Source organism: Capsicum annuum, unplaced genomic scaffold (genome assembly GCF_002878395.1).
Source record: "Capsicum annuum cultivar UCD-10X-F1 unplaced genomic scaffold, UCD10Xv1.1 ctg3002, whole genome shotgun sequence".
NCBI classification, from domain to species: Eukaryota; Viridiplantae; Streptophyta; class Magnoliopsida; order Solanales; family Solanaceae; genus Capsicum; species Capsicum annuum.
Window position 1 is genome coordinate 137,890 of NW_025836553.1, and position 14,986 is coordinate 152,875.

Consider the following 14,986-nt stretch of genomic DNA (forward strand, 5'->3'; position numbering starts at 1 on the left):
TCATGTAAAATCAATGCATTCAAATTTTATCTGATTCAATCACATATCATATTCTGTAGGGTATTGTCATACCCGACTTTCAAGCCATCAATATCACACCATTCTTCTCATTCAACCATTGTATTCAACATGTTTCAACACAAATAGCCCTCTCGTTTTCAAGTCAAAATCATATCAATTCTTAAAACATTTCATGTCATGCTTTTCAATATATCTTCAAACAATTTACATCATATGAACATTTAAAACAAATTCACATCTAGAGAGGGATTCCAAAAAATTCATGCTCTCAAATTAACACCTTTTCGAAACAAATGCATATACATATATAATATGTCAAATCACTTCGGAAATAGGCCTAAAGACCAAATCACTATTATAGAAACGTTCAAAACATGATTATATTCGTAGTTTCAAAACCCTCATTGTAAAACATGAATTTAAAGGCCCATGAGATTTTAGGATAACCCCACGTACCTCTGTATGCGAAGATGATAGGCGTTTCTTGAAGCCTACATTCTAGGGATTCCAAATATGCAATTAGTTTCAAAAACCCACGGTTGAATCTTGAGTTGCTTGGATTTTATTTTGAAACCCTAAGGAGAGTTCTTAAGAAATTTTGATGAATGAAGGTTTATTTTGGGGTATTTGGGGACTGAATTTCGTGTTTATGGCTAAATAAGGGTGGGAAAAGGACCATTTTGCCCCAAAAATGGAGTGTTTAAGTCACTTGAGTAGTAATGCATGCGGCGCACACCTTATTGCATAATATAGGGTGTGTGGTGCACTCTTTATCACACACATTAGGTTGTGCGTCGCACACATTATGGAATAAGTTAGGGTGTGCGTCGCACACCTTATGCTGCACGACACACTCCACTTTGCAAGGCCATAACTTCTTCCTCGGGTGTTGGATTTTTGCAAAATTGGTATCGTTGGAAAGATAATTCGATGTCCTTTCATTTGATATAAGTAGGTACTCTAATTCAATATATAAAAAGTGTAATGACCGATTGAAGTTGACCCAAGTTTTAACGCTTACTAAAACTCAATCGATGGAAAAGCTTTCAACTCGTCCTTGAGTTAAGGGACCTCTATATCTCAATTCATGCTCAACTAGATTTATACACCACATAGTTGATTAAAACACTATATTCAAAATAAATTTATGGTTTTTAGAATGTGTACAAGTAGAAATGACAATTTACGTTCAAGTCTGAAAGTATGGGGTGTTACAAAAAACTATTGGGTTATTGGTTTGGTTCGATTTTTTCTTATTGGGTTATTGGGTAAACCGATAACCCAATAAGAAAATATATATGACTTATTATATATTTATCTTTTATTTCTACAAATTAACAAACCTATTATTTCAATTATATAAACTCTTAATATCTCCTAACAACATTTAGTTCAAACTTGAAGATTTTTGTAAATTTAAATACTTCATGTAGGATTTTTGTTGCAACTAAGATTCATTTTTATATGTTAGTTACTACTATTTTTATTTTATGAGTATTTTCTTATCGGTTAAACCGAAAACCGAATCGTTAAGGACTAAAAACCGAAAAAAGTATTTTATTGGTTTGGTTATTGGTTTAGCATATTTAAAAATCGAAAACCGATAAATCTAATGATAATATATAAAACCCAATCGAACCGACCGATGCACTCCCCTAGACACAAACGCTTTAATTACTTGACAAATTGTATGAGATGCACATATTTTGCATGACAAATTGCGATACAAGACTCGCATATATATATTTATTTTAACTTTATATGATAGTCTAAGTATTTATTTGTGCAACACTCAGAATTAAAATATATAAATATTTGCTGATGATGTCAAGTTGAAAACACATTTATGTATTATGTCAAACGTATAATTCGTTTTTGGAACTATAGCTATAATATGTAGCATGAGTGAATGTACTCTAATTTTAAGTTGATGAATTCACCTAACATTACTACAATTAGTAGAGTAATGAGCAAAATTAAATTCATTGCTATTTATTTATATTTTAAAAAATCAAGGTGGAGTCAGAGAGCAATTATCATAATTAAAGAGGAGCTAAAGGTATAATTAAATGAGAAGCATGAAGCCTTTTGATAGAGTGTATTAAAAAATTAATAACAACAACAACAATAAATTCAGTGTATTTGCACATAGTGGGGTCTGGAGAGGGTAAGATGTACATAGTCCATATCACTACCTCCGGAGAAGTAGAAAGGCTATTTCCGATAGACTCCCGGCTCAAGACAAAGAATAATAATCAAATCTGTGATAAAGCATGGAATGTATTACGTAAATATTAATGCATCCTTTAATTTAATGTGTATTAATAGTCCCTTATTTGATATATATCTTTTTATCTTATGTATAACTAATGCAAAAATTAGTTATATACTCTATTGTGTATTGAGGTATGTATTACTAATACCTCAAAATTTATAACATTAGTAATGCAATGAATCTAATGCATGCATTAACATGCTTAAAGTGGGGGTATTATGTAAGAAAAATTATATAATTCGTGTTATTTTTAATATATTGAATCAAATACTGTATAAGAAACAACAACAACAACAACAACACCCAGTGTATTCCCACATAGTGGGGTCTGGGGAGGTTAGTGTATGCAGATCATATCACTACTCAGGTGAAGTATAGAGGATTTTTCCGATAGACTCTCCGCTTAGGATCATAATAATATAACAAACATAAAAGATAAATGCATATAAACTAATACGATACACAAAATAAAACTAACAATATAACAAATATCAAAGAAAATGTATATAAATTAGTACCGTATGAAGAAAAAGCCAATCTACCAAGAAGTGTCAGCTTTTTGTAGGGTGGTTAGTAGTCAAGAAAATCTCAGCTTTCCCAAAAAGAAAAAACCCAATAAAGAAACAAGTCCCTCTACTTTCACCATTGATTCAATGTTATTTTTAATATGTAGAATCAAATACTGCGTAAGAAAATAGAAGCATAATTAATGCAAATATTATTACTATACCATATTTTATATTATTTTTATAAGAAAATACTCTAATTAATTTTGTTGAAATTATCTATCTATATAATAAAGGAGGATAGTCTAGACTAAAACTAAGACAAGTGTCATATTGAGAACTGCCTATTTGAATTTTTAATACAAAAAAAAATCATTTCATAACAAAAAGCTATTTTGTTGATTATTTAAATATTTAATATTATTTCACATTTCATATTTAATAAATTACATTTCATATGTTTTTAATAATAGTATTATAAGAAAATAAATATGAATGATTTCATTACAATTAACAAAAAGAAATATTACAAGAAAAAATTATTTAAGAGAATAACCAATTAATAAATAGTATCTGATCAATTTATATAGAAAATATTGTAATCATTCTGAATAAAAAATATTAAAAAAAGGTGTCATCCCTCAAAATAATTAAGTTTGACCTATTTTTGTAAACAAATAAATGAAAGAATATAAAAAAATCCATAATTAGGAAAAAATAATTGTTACCTTATTTGAGTTTTTAACAAATTATAAAGATAATAACAATCAATTCACTATAATTAAATTATAAATTTAGAAGAAATATTTTAAAAATAATTTAGTAATTAAGAAAATAAATAATTGTTTCCTTTTTAAAATTCTTTCCAAAATTAAAAAGGTAATTGTTATCAATTTAGAGTAATCAATCTATAAAACCATAAGAAATTTTTGGGATTGAATTTCCAAAATTATAAAGGTAATTAATATCAATTATTTACGTATTTGAGCCCTTTATACAATTGTAGATTAATTAAATATAATCAAGCTACAAAATTAGGACAGATTTATGGTAAATAAATATATAATATTAATAATAATTTTATTGCTACCAAATTAATTAGATTAAATTGAACTACAAATTAGTTAATATTGACAAATACTTTAATAAAAAAAATATATGTAAAGATTCGTAACTGATATGCATATATTGGTAAAAAAACAACGAACGTTGACTACTACTTTAGCAATAAATATATTTTAAAATTTATATACAACATTAAATTTAAGGAACTTGAGTCTACATATTATGATCATAAAATTGATTCTAATTAATTGAAATTAATTAGTTGATTGTGTAGTTTTATTACAACAATTTCGTAAATCATTTATTTAATAAAAATACATATAATTAATTGATTGATTTTGTGCAATCTACTATGATTTTATTAATTCAAATGAAATAATTTTTAAATGATAGGTTTAGATTATAAAAATAAAGGTGATTATTGCATGACTTTAGCATTTCTTATGTATTAAAAAAGATTTATAGACAAAAAAATGTCATCTCTCAAAATAATTAAATTTGAACTATTTTACTGAAACAATAAAAGACTGAATATAAGAAAATCCATAATTAAGAAAAGAAATAATTTTCATCTTATTTGAGTTTTTAGCAAATTGTAAAGATAATTAAATAATCAAATTGTAAATTGAGAAGAAATTTTTGAGAAATAAATCAGTAATTAGGAAAAGAAATAATCGTTATCTTTTTAAAATTCTTCCCAAAATTATAAAGGTAATTAATATAAATTTGATATAACCGAACTATAAGAATATGTGAAATTCATGGGATTAAATTTTTGAAATTATAAAAGTAATTAATATCAATTGTTTTCATATTTGAGTCCTTTATGTAATTGTAGATTAATTAAATATAATCAAGCTATAAAATTAGGATAGATTTATGGTAAATAAATTTATAATATTAATAATAATTTTATTGTTACAAAATTAATTAGATCAAATTGAGATAGAAATCAGTTAATATTGACAATTATTTTAATAAAAAATATATGCAAAGTTTCGTAATTGATATACATATATTGGTAAAATAACAACGAGCATTGACTACTACTTTAGCCATAAATATATTTTAAGATTTAGAACATTAAATTTATGGAATTTGAGTCTATATATTATGATCATAAAATTGATTCTAATTAATTGAAATTAATTAGTTGATTATGTAATTTTATTACAATTATGTCATACATCATTTTTTATATAAAAATATATACAACTACTTAATTGATTTTGTGCAAGCTACTATGATCTTATTAATTCAAATGAAATAATTTATAAATGGTAAGTTTGGATTATAAAAAGAAAGGAGATTATTGTATGCCTTTAGCATTTCTTATTTATTAAAAAAGATTTAGAGCCAAAAAGTTGTCATCCCTCAAAACAATTAAATTTGAACTATTTTAGTAAAACAATAAAAGATTGAATATAAGAAAATCCATAATTTAGGAAAAAAGAATTGTTACCCTATTTGAGCTTTTAGCAAATTATAAAGATAATTAAATAATAAATTGACTATAATCAAATTATGAATTTATAAGAATTTTTTGAGAAATAAATCAGTAATTAGGAAAAAAAATAATAGTTACCTTTTTAAAATTCTTCACAAAATTAAAAAGGTAATTGATATCATTTTAATATATCAATCTATAAAAAAACATTAGAAATTTATGGGATTGAATTGCCGAAATTATAAATGTAATTAATATCAATTGTTTTCATATTTGAGCCCTTTATGTAATTGTAGATTAATTAACTACAATCAAGCTATAAAATTAGGATAGATTTATGGTAAATAAATATATAATATTAATAATAATTTTATTGTTATCAAATTAATTAGATTAAATTGAGTTAGAAATCAGTTAATATTGACAATTATTTTAATAAAAAATATATGAAAAGTTTCATAATTGATATACATATATTGGTTACAAAAACAACGAACAGTGACTTCTACATTAGCCATAAATATATTTTAAAATTTAAAATATTAAATTTAAAGAACTTGAGTCTATATATTATGATCATAAAATTGATTCTAATTAATTGAAATTAATTAGTTGATTATATAGTTTTATTACAATAATTTCGCACATCATTTATTTAATAAAAATACATATAATTAATTGATTGATTTTGTGCAATCTACTATGATCTTATTAATTAAAATGAAATGATTTTTAAATGGTAAGTTTGGATTATAAAAATAAAGGAAATTATTGTATGACTTTAGCATTTCTTATGTATTAAAAAAGATTTAAAGACAAAAAGATGTAATGCCTCAAAACAATTAAATTTGAATTATTTTAGTAAAACAATAAAGGATTAAATTTAAGAAAATCTGTAATTGAGAAAAAAATAATGGTTAACTTATTTGAGTTTTAGCAAATTAGAAAGATAATTAAATAATCAATTAACTATAATCAAATTATAAATTTATAAGAAATTTTTGAGAAATAAATCAGCAATTAGGAAAAAAATAATTGTTACCTTTTAAAAATTCTTCCCAAAATTATAATGGTAATTAATATCAATTTGATATAATCAAACTATAAGTATATGAGAAATTCATGGGATTAAATTTTTGAAATTATAAAGGTAATTAATATCAATTGTTTCCATATTTGAGTCCTTTATGTAATTTTAGATTAATTAAATATAATCAAGCTATAAAATTAGGACAAAATTTATGGTTAACAAATATATAATATTAATAATAATTGTATTGTTATCAAACTAATTAGATTAAATTACGGTAAAAATCCGTTAATATTGATAATTATTTTAATAAAAAATATATGCAAAGTTCTGTAATTGATATACATATATTGATTAAAAAAAACAATGAACATGGACTACTACTTTAGCCATAAATATATTTTTAAATTTACAACATTAAATTTAAGGAACTTTAGTCTATATATTATGATCATAAAATTTAATCTAATTAAGTGAAATTAATTAGTTGGTTGTGTAGTCTTATTACAATTATATCATACTTTATTTATATAATGGAAATATATATCATTTATTAACTGATTTTGTACAATCTACTATGATCGTATTAACTCAAATGAAATAATTTTTAAATGGTAAGTTTAGACTATAAAAAGAAAGGAGATTATTGTATGACTTTAGTATTTCTTTTGTATTAAAAAAAGATCTAGAGATAAAAGAAATACAATATTACAATATTTTTGGGTTATTTAATTAATCTATCACATTTCAAAATATTGTTTATATCAATTCAGTGATGTTTATATGGAAAATTTAAATTTTGAAAAAATAAATATCTTAAATTTCATAATTTAAGTTAATTTGTGTGCTAATTTGAAAAAGTTAATTTATAGTTTAAATTTTATTTCTATTATATGGAAAATTTGACCTCATATGGTTATTTATAGCCATTGAATAACACAAATTATTTGTTACACTTTTCTTCTCTCTCTAATGGGTATTTCTCAAATTTTTAATTATGAGTATGTAAATATTCACTACCATATTTCTGAATCCTTGTAAATATTCACTTGCCATTTACAGATCCTTGTAAATATTTACTTGCAATTTACAGATCCTTGTTAGTTGTATATATGCATTGTACGATGATGAATAAAAGACACAGAAATTTTTTTTTCTCCATTTTAGTCTTTTGCTATTTTTACATTTCAAGAAAAAATGACAAGAATCCTACAGATTCCGATAACCTTTTGCCGGCTCTTACTCTTTCAACTCTTTGATTGAGTAATTTCTCTTTTTTGTATTATTTACCATGATTATTTTTTTTATCAGAAGGATTTGATAAGTTCTTTGAATTGTTCTTGTGCTATTTGTTTGTGGGGTATTTTATTAATTTTTAGTAGAAGACTAGTAGTAAATCGTTTCGCGTCATATCTCTTCTGGTAGTAGTATTAGTACATATTTTTCTTTTCTACTTGTTGTATCGTATACCTCTGTTTTCTTACTTGCTACTGTTGTTAATATCCTCGTGTTTTTGCTTTCCTTGCTGAAGATTTATAGGAAATAAATTTTCTACTTGCCAAGGTAGGGGTTACGTATGTTGTTGTTAAAGAAGAAGCATGTAGAAAGAGAGATGTTTTGCTTTATCTCATAAGTATTTAGTTAGCTTGCAGTATTTACACGAATGGATAATGATTTGTGAGTGGCTGTTTATGAGTGTTTTGCTTTGTCCTTTGAAATCTCATGGACACTAGTTTGATTTATGTACAGTCTCCTTACATAGAGATGATGAAGAACAACTTCTTATTTTTTCGATCATCAACTAATGATGCAAACAAGACCCCTTCACCACCATTAAAGTCTAAGGAAGTTTCTTCATGGAGGAGTGTTTCATTGTCATTTGGATCCTTCTATGACAGTGGGTCAGGGAAAAAGAATTTCACGGATCTAAGCAAATCTCCCATGGTCAAAGTAAGAAAGTTCATCCTAAGAAATCTGGTCGTGATTCAAGCCAGTATGCATATCATTTTGCTGTAGCTTCCTTTCTCACACTTAAACTGATGTTTTAATTTGCATTTGCTTGTCCAAAGTAATAAAATGTTTCTTCACGGAAGAGACCTTAGAGTTCCAATGTTGATTTGGACTATTAGAAGATTGACAGAGGAAAAGGTACAAATGGCTTCTAAAGTTTCAAGCATGCTACGGAATCAAGTTGTTGAAAAGGCTTCTGCTAAGGAAGAAACCAGCATATTATAGGCAGAACTAGATTCATGGACACGAAGATTGGAGACAGAAAAGAATGAGTTACAATCAGTACTTAAAAAGGATTTGGATAGAAGATCCAGTGATTGGTCTCTAAAACTTGAGAAATACCCAATTGAACAACATAGACTCCATGAAAGGGCGAGAAAGCTTGTAGAGCAGAATGTCTCTCTACAAAGGGAAGTCTCTTTGTTTAATGAGAAAGAAGTAGATAATAGAATCAAGATGTCATTTTCGGAGAAACACCTTGAAGATTTGTCTAAGAGAATAGAGCAAGTGTCAGAGGAGAATCAAAATCTAAGGCAGCAGCTCACTCAGTTACAAGCGGAATATCGAGTAGCTCAAGAGAATAGAGATTATGTCCGGGAAAACTACCAGGAAAAGGTTAAAGTGGTTAAATCGGAGACCTTGCTGACAACTGTGCTAAGAGAGAAGCTCTATTCCGAGGAGATGGACATAAAACAACTTCAGGCTGATCTATCCACAACAGTTACAGGTAACGACATTCTCAAATATGAAGTGCAAAATGTGCTGGACGCTCTTTCTTATGAGACACCCAAGTTGTAATATCTCGAGCTTCAGGTAAGCAAGCAATGTTAAGATCTCGTTGCAACGAAATAGTTTTTATTTTTCAACTTTGGATACCTCGTCTTCATATATGATAGCATGTTCGCATGTTACTCTCTCTGCATTAGCTTTCTACTTCTGTTTGATTTTACGTTCATCTTTGTTCTATCTGAAGTTCACGGTTTTCTTTATGAACTTGTATACATGAGTTGCTGGCATGTGGTAGTCTTCTGTGAAATGTATGATCACCTTAATGTGTAATCACTGGAACCAACCAAGAACATGATAAACTTTGTGATATCCTCAAACCCATTGATCTGATTGTGCTCTGATATGGTAAAGTTACCCAAAGGGGTTTTAGTAAGTTTTCTTGTTCATCTGACTTAATTCTTGCACAAGCTCACGAGTTATCTACTGTGAATTTTAACAGTTAAAAAGGATTCATGATTTGGTTGAACTTCTAGGCTATGAGTTTGTTTTGAATTTCTGATGAAATATTATTGGTGATCTTTGTGTCTTTCCTATTTTTCATGGTTTACAGTTGATTCTGGAAGGTGCTAAAAAAAGGACAAAAATATCAACCATCTCACGAATGATTTGCAAGAATGCATGAAGGAACTTGGCGTTGTGAAGGAGATACTACCAAAAGTGTTTCAAGAGAGAGATTTCATGTGGGAGGAAGTTAAGAGCTACAGTGAGATGAACATGCTATTGAATTATGAGATAAACATGTTGAAAAGAAAGGTAGATACCCTTGATAAAGACTTTCTTATGAAAGAAGGTCAAATCACAATCTTGAAAGACTCGATAGGCAAACCTTTCGACCTGCTTGCAAGTCTTGATTCTCTGTTGGAGTGATGGATGCTAAATGGCCAAACTACAATTCATATTTTGGTCATTGACTATAGTGTTCATACTTCTCGTATTCTTACTAGTTTTACTCTTATTCTTTCCCCCCTTTGATTCTTGTTAAATAGAAAGTTTGCTTCTTTCTTTTGCAACCTTTTTGAATCTCCAATTGTAAACATTTCTTTTACTTACTGGTGATCAAGATAATGAACTTCTTTTGCTTCATTTGGTTTTGTAAATATTGGCTGTTTTTTGTCTTTTGAAGTTTTTAGTGAGGAATGGTTCTACCATTTTGTTCTCGTCTCTGAGGTAGAGGTATGGTTTGCATATATTCTGCTCGAATGCATATATTCTGCTCAAATATACATCGGGTATGTTGTTGCTATTGTATGGAGATTGTGTGTATAATAACAATGGTATATTTGATGTCGGGTCATCCACACTTTTATTCCTTGCAGGGGAAAGCTCATTAAGCTTACTGAGTTTGATGTATTCTTTAACTAAGGTTGTTACTGGGTAGCTACAAAAAGCACTTGTCTAACTGGGCAGTTCATATTCAGTTTGTGCATATATTAAGTAACGTCCAAATTTTTAACCATATAACTTTACCTCAAAATAGTGCATAGACCAGAGATGCTCTTAAATCTGGTCGGTTGGTAGACTCTTCCATTTGATCTGCAATCAAATGCCTGCTTTATCTCAGTATATTTGATTCTGTTGTGCTCATTCACACATGGTTTATGCCAAGTATGTGAGACACCTACAGAAGCCTCTAGTGTCATCTTCTTTATATAGTTTTAAACTTCATTTGACTTGCTATGGGGGAGTTCCACCCTGCCCTCTGATCATTCTTTTAGATACCCTCTTTCATTTGCCTCCACTATGTTTTAAATTTTCCTTCCAGTACCTGATGCTTGACCTACCACATTAAATGTTGTTTGCATATTTTTAAACTATGCACTGTGTTCAATTTCAAAAAACAAAAAAAACTATGCACTACATTGTAGAACATTTTGATAATTTTTTGGTATGTTAGTATGTTCCTTATGTTTATGCTTACATCAAGCAGACATAGTTATTATGAAGGTGGAATTGGTTTCTGTACCATTTTCCTTTTGTGTGTAACTTCTGACGTTATTTGGGATCCATCATTTATATGTTAATGAGAGTTTTTGATCTATTTCCTGAGATTAAACCTATCATTTTTTCTTTAACATGTCTAATCTCCTGTATACCTGGCTTTTTGATCTTCAATGATGCAAATAATTTCCCTTTAAGAACTTGCACTTACCTAATTCCTAGTAAGACAGTCTTAGAATCTTCTGTGCTGAAAGATGCCTATTGGTGGTTAGTTTTTTCGCCAGGAGGTTGCATTGGAAGGTACAAGCATACATTATATTGGTAAAACCAGCAAGCACCATATTTTTTTTGAAAATGATAACATATATACTATGTGGGCAGTATTTTCTTTACAAAAATGAGCCTCTCTGTGCTTTACAAGGCCTCCAAAGTTGCAAAATGGATTCAGCACCATCTACAAGAAACTCTTAACGTCAAAATAATAAGTTGTCTGATCTTATCTGCAACAAGAATGACGAACACTATGTTCAGTTTGGAGCCTATCCCTAAGCTCGTCTAGACTTATCCTTATCTTCATTGCCTTCTATTTGCTTGTTATCTTTGTTCTTGCTAGAACCTGCATTTGAGAAGCTTGTGTTGTTTTCTCAAGTTAATGTGTAAGTTTTCTTTCTTTACTATAGTGCATCAAAATTCAACTTGTGGTGCTGCTGAAAATATTGGAACTGCTGCAAAACCTAATGGCATAATCCATGGACCTGTACGTGATGATCGACCCAATGCATTTAGTAACAACAGCTCATCTATTCTCTCTTGCATACAAATAGAAGTTGGCATTCTTTCTCAAACAGCAGGTTCATCCATGTTTGAGCTCCTGGACCACGCTCTTGTTGGGCCTGGGCGTGAAGGTGGTGTTAGAGTGAGTGAAAGTCCCACATTATTGGGGAGTGAACTGTCGGTCTTCTTATATAGACTTGAGAAATCCTCCCCTCATGTGCTAGATTTTGGGGTTGAGTAATGTCCAAGATCCTTTCTTTACACAATTAACCATCTTTACTTACATTGGAAACGGACAGAGCAGCTGTAGAGAATTTTTTCAACCTGAAGGGGATCAGGTGGGTAGAACTTGGGAGCATTAAAAAAGTACTAAGCAGCTGGAATGGGGATGTAAATGTAATAAAGGAGGAGAGATGGAAAATTGTTCAACATGTATATGGTGGACAGTTTGGACAGAAAGAAACAAGGGTTGTTTTGAGGATGTCTAGAAGATCAACATGAATAGTTTAGCACTTCTTTATTTTTGGTGTAAACACGATGATTAGTTCTAACAGAAGACATCAATGATGTGCTAGACTGTTTATAGGCAAAAGAAAGACAGAGTAAGATGTAATACTTTTTGAAGGGGGACATCATTTTTTATGGCTAGGGATTTGAACAAAGATGGGAAGAGCTCTATATAAAGGGCAGGGATGACTAATATGACAACTCTTTTTTTGGATGGAACATAATTTTTGTTATAAGATATGGAAGATATGAAGATATGCCAAAATGTTCTCAACTAATAGACTTTTAAAATTAAGAGCCAAAGAATGATAAACAATGGGTGTAACTCAAATCCATTTGAATAAAAGGAATACTAACTCTGAGAGAACAAAACACACTCTCCAGTAGTCTAGTAAAAACAGTAGATCTTAAAATCCCACTACTAAGCAAATTAATTTAAATGCTACTTTAGATTTGAAAGTCACCTTGTTATATTATTTGTTCAGTGGGTTCTCATTTATACTGCTCATCATATTTTCTGCACTATCTTTTCAATATTTTCTCTGAAGTCTATAATTTACTCTTCTTTACTTTGAACTTGGGCTCTGCAGGGCTCTACATCTTAGACTTCTATATGTCGGTTCACTTTTAGTACTTATTGTGTATTCTATCCTGTATGGTCTGACAGTAAAGGAATCAAACTGGCTTGGGGCTACAATATCAGCTGCCGTAATAATCCTTGGTAGTTCATTTCTTACATATATCTGTCTCTTTTTCTGACTTGTATTGTGAAATAATTTCTTATTTCTTTTTGGTAAGTAATGAATTCACTAGCTTTTCATTCAATCAGATTGGAACTTAGGAGCTTGCTTGTATAGTTTTAAGCTTCTGAAAAGTCGAGTCATCATACTTTTTATTGTTGGTACCTCTCGGGTGTTCTTGATCTATTTTGGAGTTTATTACTGGTTTGTTGTTAACCCATGCTAATTCATTTTCTTCCATAATCAAGTCTTCTTATACTTGTGGCATATGCATCCCTTTTTATATTATTTGTTGAATAGAAACTTTTAATCTTTTGTTCTCTAAAAAATCTTCTAATTTTTTACTGTAACAATTTTGTTTCAGGTACTTTAGACATTGTATCAGTTATGTAGTTGTAGCATCTGTGCTGTTGGGTGCTATTGTTTCATGGCATTTATCAGTTACAGACCCATTAGCAGCTAGATGAGATGCCTTGCAGAGAAGTAGTTTGGACGCTGATCGAGAATATCACGACAGTAACCCTCCTATCACTGATTCAAATGACGTTGAGGATGTGTTACCTAATCAAATTTCATTCTCGAAAGAACTTAGACTCCAAGGATTAGGAAAGTGGCTTTAACATTGTAGAGTAATGTTGCATCATGTAACAGGAACTCCAGAGCGAGCATGACTTCTTTTCAGTTTAATCTTCATTCTTGAAACCGTTGTTGTGGCTATCTTCCGACCAAAGACAATAAAACTTTTGAATGCTACACACCAACAGGTAAGAAATGCATTAGTACTTTTAAAGTTTAGTTTAGTGTATCTACAGTATGGTGCAGCTAAAATGTACTCTATATGGTTGTATTTTCCATTTTCTAACAAAATTTTGTAACACCTCGCATTTCGGACGAGAACAAAAATCATCATTTTCTTCACATAAAGGTTCCAAAATCCATAAATCTAAAGCAAGTTTAGTGCGTTAATAAATTATGTAGTGTGGAAACCTATTTAAGCATGAATTGAGATCATAGAGGTCCCCAAGCTCAAGGACAAGTTGAAAGTTTTCCTATCGTTTGAATTTTAGTGAGCGTTGAAACTTAGGTCAACTTCAATCGACTAGTACTCTTTGTATATATTGAATTAGAGTGCATACTATAGATCAAATGAAGGGTATTCGAATTATCTTTCCTACGATACCAATTTCACAAAATTTCGACACTCGAGAAAGAAGTTATGGCTTTGCAAAGTGGAGTGTGTCATACAGCATAAGATGTGCGACGCACACCCTAACTTATGCTATAAGGTGTGCGACGCACACCCTAACTTATGCCATAAGGTGTGCGACGTACAACCTAATGTGTACGATAAAGAGTGCGCTGCACAACCTATATTATGCGGTAAGGTTTGCGCCACATATATTATTACTCAAGAGACTTAAACACTCCGTTTTTGGGGCAAAATGGTCCTTTTCCCACCCTTATTTAGCCATAAAGACGAAATTCAGTTCCCAAAATACACCTTCATTCATCAAAATTGCTCAAGAACTCTCCTTAGGGTTTCAAAATAAAAACCCAAGCAACTCAAGATTCAATCGTGGGTTTTTGAAACTAATTGCATATTTGGAATCCCTAGAACATAGGCTTGAAGAGGTACCTATCATCTTCGCATATAGAGGTATGTGGGGTTATCTCAAAAATCTCATGAGCTTAAAAATTCATGTTTTAAAAATGAGAGTTTTGAAATTATGAATATAATCCCGTTTTAAATGTTTTATGATATTGATTTGGTATTTAGGCCTATTCCCGAAGTGGTTTGATATATGATATATGTATATGCATGTATTCCAAAAAGATGTTAACTTGAGAGCATGAATTATATGAAATCCCTCTTTTATATGATCT